The 6,961-nt window shown below is 44.0% G+C and overlaps 1 long non-coding RNA gene across 1 annotated transcript; it reads left to right on the top strand.

Moving 5' to 3' along the window:
- Positions 1-216: 216 nt before the first annotated feature.
- On the top strand, positions 217-1,563 carry LOC126515227 (uncharacterized). The gene is made up of 2 exons (XR_007595776.1): positions 217-1,314; positions 1,348-1,563. It is a non-coding gene; the product is annotated as an uncharacterized lncRNA (long non-coding RNA).
- Positions 1,564-6,961: the final 5,398 nt, after the last annotated feature.

Raw genomic sequence — 6,961 nt, 5'->3', positions numbered from 1 at the left:
GGAGGGTCCCCACTGCAGTACTAGTGCCCATAGGACTGTTGCTAAGACCAATAGCTCCCAGGAGCAGTGGCCAGCCCCATGAGTCCCAGCTCATGGAGCAGGTTAGGACACGGAGCCCATGTCTCCTTGGACACAGCAGGCTAACTGGTGAGTTAGGGATGAAGCTTCTGCTCTTGACCCTAACACAGCGGGGATGTGTAATGAGCATGTAAGCAGATTCCTCTGAATGAATAAATAAAGGGGAATCTGTAGTGTAGATAGAGCAGGAAATTTATAGAATAAGAATGAATGTAACTTGGTGTAATGTAAAAGCATTTCTTCTTGTGTGGGGTATGGAAAATTACTAAGGTGAAATATTGGGAGAGCATTTGCCCGTTTGAAGGCTGCCACACCCATCTGGCCCTGCCAGATGTGGGGGGCTGCACCCAGCAACCGTGGTAACGAAATAATCTTGCCACACAAGAGGTTCCCCCACCCTTCTGTGGCCAGTCGATACTGATAACCTAGGACACCTGGTTATCGGAAGGATCAAACGAGGGGCAATTTTGAACTGGCATAAAAGAGGTGGCTGAAGCAGGGCAGTTATCTCACTTCTCACAATGGCTCTGGCACCAGGCCTCCGTGGAAAGAGAGATCCTCCTAGCCTGCCTCCCGAAAAGCAGCAATACTGAATGCCTTGCCTAAACATTTAATGCTCTGTCTCCCGAGCACAGAGTTTTGTCTCCCGAAAACAGACATTTAACACCTTGCATCCCGAATGCAAATCCTCATTCCATGAGAGTGGACATTGAAGGTCTGTCTCCCGAGAACAGACTAGATACTCTGCCTTTCAGAATGCTTTGCCATCCCGAAAGCAAAGCTTTGTTTTCTGAGCAGACAGAACGCTTTGCCATCCCGAGAGCAAAGCTTCATCTTCGAGAGTGGAGAACTAAAAGCCTTGTCTCCCGAGACTCGGTCGCCCAAAAGCCGAGTCCAAGGCACTACCAGATACCAGCCTGGAACATCAGGACCTTATCTCCCGAGTGCAGACTACAGGGTCAAGAGTCGATCTTCGCTACCCAGCCCCCAGTGCGGACAAGAGCCCAGCCTGAAAAAATTCAAAAAAGCCCTTTTTAAGCCAGGGAATATCAGGTCGTATGATGCTATTTCATGTGTGTATAAGATGTTAAGAGAAGAGCATAGATGTGTTAATACATATGTTAATGTGTGAAATGTTAAGAGATATTTTATGGATAATTGATCAGATTAGGAAATAATGGATAAGCTAAGGTTAAGGAGTGTTTTATAGATAATTAATGGATAAGTTGTATTAAGGTTATAGATAATTAATGGATAAGTTGTATTAAGGTTATAGATAAGTAATGGCTGAGTTGTATTAAGGTTAAGATAAGTTAGATTAAGGTTATGAATTGGTTTTATGTATTAGGTTTAGTAGGATTAATAATTGTGATATTGAATTGCCTGTGTGTTGCCCATTATCAATCCCCCATGCCTACTGAGATTGTAACCCCCATTGATGCATTGGATATTGAAGTTGCTAGTAAAGAATCATCATAAAATCAATTTTCTTGCTTGGTCTGGTTTCTCATCACTCTCTGGGGAGAAGGGCACAGAGTCCTCATAGATACTACTCGAAAAGAACCTGGAGCTGAAGTCCCCCAGCTCGTAACAGGATGGAGCTGCCATCACCATGTTCTCTCACTGCTCTTTTCTATAGAACAAGAAGCAAAACTCACAGAAAACAGAGATTTGCCGAAAGCTTGGGAGCCTCACAGATGGGGACAACTATAATAAACTAGGTATTTTATCCACCCATAAAATTGCCTTGCTAAATGCTGTGAGGGTTTTACTTCCACACGCAAACCCAATGGCGTTACTTTTCTCGTTTCTGACACAATGCCTGACAGAAACAAGAAACAACTTGGCTCACAGTTTCAGAGATGCCAGTCCACTGTCGGCTAGTGAGCACGGCAGGGAAGAGCGGTTCACATATCATATCTTGACATCCAAGGGGAGTAGTGTCTCTCTAGGCTTTCTCCCTTCCCTCCTTTACTCCCTCTGAGTCCCGAGACCACAGGAAGGTGCCGCCCACTGAGGTGGGTCTTTCTCCCTCAGCCAGTCCCCTCAGAAAGCACCCTTATTGAATTCCCTGACATGCAGATTGCCACTTTCATAGTTGGTTCCACATTCACTCAAGTTGACAATGAAGACTAGTCACCAATCAGCATGCCAAGATGTAAAAATCGTTTGCAAATCAGAAATGTTGTATTTTTAAGCCACTATACTCACCTTAGTTCTGACATTGAAGGCAGAATATGTAACTCTAATGTGCCACAAACCCATGGGAGGTCTACATTTTATCCCTCTGAATCTTGTTCTAGAAGCTTCTAACAGTTTTGCAGTGGCTGGAGTGGGAAGCAAATAAAGAGACAAAAGAGTAACCTGATTCAAACAGGTGCACATATTTCAATGCTAAAATGTGATTTTGGTAGATGATTGGCAGTCCACACAGGTCAGTGGTTTGAACTACGTGTTCCTAGTCGACAATTATGCAAGGTAATCAGGCCAAAAAACCATGGATTGGCAAGAGGCTCCATGTATATCCACCTACTCTTCCCACATTACCCAAAGACAAAGACCTTGCTCTTCCTCCACGTCCCCAGGTTCAGGAACTGCTCCTGTGAGCAGCTCCATGCTCCATGACCTCTCCTTGGTAACAGGGACACTGGCAAGGGTGGACATATTCATCACAGAAACCGTTGCTTATTGTAAACACTAAGAATAGAAGCGTTGTGCCTTCTCTTTCCCCAACCACCTTATAAACTGTTCCAGCTTTGCAGATATGAATTCACAGATAGAATTTGATGAGGAAAAATTATCTTTGTATCTTTCTATGTAGCCCTTCTCAGTTATTTTTTAGTTTATGCAAATGGAAAGTATGAAAAGAAAAATGGCCATTCTGCTTCAGTCAAAAGCATTATTAAATAATTAACAATGACTCTAAAATGTAGTTTTTAATGACCAGGAAATTAAATTGCCATGTGTGAAATTGGAAAATAACATTGTGTACTAGAAAATTAATTCCGTCCCATTAAAATTAGCCTCTTTGTAAGTGCTATTACTGGTTGACAAAATAATCGCTGTCTTCGCCAAATACCTAGCACTTCCTGTCTCAAATAGGCTCATGAGTTTCAGGCGCAGGACACCACTTTCTAGAACATGCATGGGGGGAGACCATGGTCTTTTTAAGTTAACCGTCTAACGGGTAGGCTGTAAAGAGCTTCTGAGGAACCAAGAACTAGGGAAGAGCTCTAAGGGTTTTAGACCCAGAGGGATCCGCTCCCCACACTGTATTACCATGTCACTTCCTTCCCCAGTGCCTGCTTCTTCACGCATAAAGCGGATGACAGACCCCATGCCTGGTGCTCCATGGCCTTCTATGCCAGTGGTTCTCAATCTTCCTAATGCTATGAGGTTTTAATACAGTTCCTCGTGTTGTAGTGATCCCCCCACCATAAAATTAATATTGCTTCTATTTAAAAACTGTAATTTTGCTACTGTTATGAATCATAATGTAAATATTTTTGGAGCGAGAGGTTTGTCAAAGGGGTTGCAACTCATACATTGAGAACCACTGTTCTAAGCACTGAATCTTGAGCATATACTTCTGAATGTTATGAAATGCAGTTATTGGTATTATACACATGAATAAAGACTGATGTCTCGTGAGTGCCAGGGGGCACAGCAGGGAACAAGACAGGTAAGGTATACATTGCTTAGCCCAAGGGAGTAGACAGACCCATCTCAACATTTAGGGATTGAAAGAAGAATATAGACCTGTGGTTCTCAACCTGTGGGTCATGCCCCCTTTGAAAAACCTCTGTCTCCAAAATATTTACATTATAATTCATAACAGCCAGCAAAATCAGAGTTATAGAGTAGCAACAAAACTAATTTTGTGGTTGGGGTGTCACCACAATACAAGGAACTGTATTAAAGGGTCTCAGCATTAGGAAGGTTGAGAACCACTGGTCTGAACTGTGAACTCCTGGACAGCATCATAAAGGCAGTGTGAATGCAGAGATAAATGATTTGGCTGGGCACAGCATGGGCCTGCCATAGCTAAGATGACAGAAACACCCCTCATCTGACTAGCCTGAGATGGGCAGCCTAAGATCCCCTGATGCTGTCTGGGGGTTCGGGTCCCTCCAGCTCACAGGTACATCATTTCCAGGATGATTCTCTAACTGTATGTGCTGAACAACTCTTCAGCACTCACTCACCTTCCAAGCAATAGTTTGGAGAACGGAAGACTATCCCATTCCATTAAGGGAAATAAAAATGAGACATTATTTTTTTGGCTAGGAATGGTAGCATATGCCTGAAATCTCAGAACAGAGAAATCCGAGTCAGGTGGATCACAAGTTTGAGGCCACTAGGGCAACACACTGAGCTCTGGACCATCCTGAGCTATCTAGCAAAATATTGTCTTAAAGATAGATTTTAAAATGATTGCCGTCAGCTCCTCATATCAGCCACTAGAAACTCCACAGAACCATCCAACTGCCTGGGAGCTGAGAAACGTGCTTGTCATGAGTGACCTTGTGCCAACCTAAGGAAAGAAAGCAGCTCGGGCTAGGAGAAAGGAAACAAACCAATCTCCAGAATCCTGAAGAACAGCTCAGAGTGGCAGGTGTGTTCCTTTTTTTTTTTTTTTTGTTAGCCATTCAACACCTGCCTCACACAGCTCTGAGTGAGCACAGCATGTGGCTGCATATGCAAACAAAGGGCCCAGTCATCTGCACCTGATCAACCCAAAATAGATGGCACAGTTGAAGCAGGAGGATGACTAAAATCAGAGCATCTCTCGGGAAGGGAGATGTGGAGAATAAAGCTCTCATTAGTCCTTGGGGTGATCCAGTCATGTTGGAAGGGAACCATAGAAGTGTCCTTCCAGCTGCTGGTGTGAGTCCTCTGGATAGTTGTTCTGGCTGCCACAGCTTCTACTCCAGGGGAAATTCTCACACCTATTGTCTTGCTCAGCCACAGACAAAGGAGACATCTAAGGGGCTCTGTTTTGGAGCAACTTCTCCACTTTGCTCTTGCTGATTTCAATGTATGGATCCAGGAGTTGAACTGATTTGACCCAGGGTCACTTTTCTGGCTTGCTGGTACTGTAATTCCCTTGTAACTGTAAGGATGCCATCCAGACCATGTGTTTCTGCTCATTTCCATGTGTGGGGGATCCTGACCAAGGCTCTGGTTTTGATGCAGATTTGAACCCTAAGGGTTCCGGGTTCAGAAGGACTCTGTTGTCCTTGGGAGACTCTCTGAGGAAGAATTCTTTTTGTAATGGAGACTCACATTCTGCTTCATGCTGACAAAGATGTTAAGTCACAGCCCGTCCTTCTATCAAGAGTTTGTGGGTGATGATTGTCCTCAAAACATAGCTACTCAACTTCTGGTTCTCGGGCCACACCCCTGCAAGCTGTTCCTCAGCCTACTACTGCCCATGTCAGCTCGGCCTAAGTTTTGCCAATGACTTAGTACTTAACAAAGTAGGTTCTCAACAAAGTTGGTTCCTTCTCACTTGCCTCTGAATAAGTGCCTTCCACCATGCATGTCCACATCAGTAGTGCAGAGCCCACACCCACAATTCCAGAAGGGGGTTCTTTTGCCATGTCTCATTCACTAAATCATCTCCTTTATTCATGTCCTTAAGTCCTGCTGAACATGCAAACTGGGTACCAGGGAGTGGCTACTGAGCAGAGCAATAAGATGCAGGCAAAAAAAAAAAAAAAAAATAGGCCTTACCACTTAATCCCTCTCCATCTTTAGAGAACTGCACTACCTATCCAGCCTGCATTTTGTGTGTTTTGTGGTTTTATTATTGTTATTGTTATCATTGCTTCTTTGAGACAGTGATGTGGGATTTCCCTCTGTATGCTGTGATTACTGTTAATGAATAAAGAACTGCTTTGAGCCTATAGCAGAGCAGGGCGGGGCAGAGCAGGGCGGGGTGGAGCAGAGCTAGGTGGGGAGGACTGGACTGAATGCTGGGAGAAAGAAGGGTAGAGTCAGAGAGAAGCCATGGAGCTGCTGCCAGAGTCAGACATGCCGAAATTTTGTGGGTAAGCCACTGCCATGTGGCGATGCACAGATTAATGGAGATGGGTTAAATTAATATGTAAGAGTTAGCCAATAAGAAGCTAGAGCTAATGGGTCAAGCAGTGATTTAAATAATATGGTTTCTGTGTGATTATTTCGATTCTGGAAGGCCAGGAAAAACAAGCAGCCTCCCTCCAACAAGACAGGATCTCACTCTGTAGCCATGAAGTACTGGCAGTCTAAGTGTATGCCAGTGTGCGTATCCAATTTCTTCATTTTGAAAACCAAAAATTCTTGTCCCACAGGTCTTTCATGCTGTAACTTCATGAAAGTCTATGACCACATACACATATGCACATACACATACATGCATGTACATGCACACACACACACACACAAACTCATGTGCAAGTTTTTTGCTACCTCATCTGCCTCACTCTACCAACGACGACTCCTTAAGAAGAGTGATCCAGGTCATCAGGCTCCAGGCTCCTGGGGACCATGTCCCAACTGACCACACTTCCTTCAGGAACTTTGCAATGCTCAGAGCCTCTTATGTGCCACAAGAACCCTGTGGAGTGTCTGCTTCAGGAGTCAGGAATGACCAGTCTCTTCAGCATAGTAGGAAGGAATCAGGAGGTGAGTACTGGGCCCATAAAGGAAGCTCTGGACCCAGTGAATGTTAGACCCAGGAATACTTAATTACATTTTAATATGCCCTGCAGAATTTTGACATAAATACACATCACCAAGCATATCCCAAAGTGAAACTTTAACTGAAATATGAAGTAATAGAAGTGTCATTTACCTTTTTGTTTGGCGTGTATGTTTATATGTATATACATATGTAGGC

Source organism: Alexandromys fortis, unplaced genomic scaffold (assembly GCF_014885135.2).
Source record: "Alexandromys fortis isolate MF-2015 unplaced genomic scaffold, M_Fortis_MF-2015_v1.1 scaffold_153, whole genome shotgun sequence".
Taxonomy (NCBI): Eukaryota; Metazoa; Chordata; class Mammalia; order Rodentia; family Cricetidae; genus Alexandromys; species Alexandromys fortis.
This window is presented reverse-complemented; position numbering and strand designations above follow the sequence as displayed.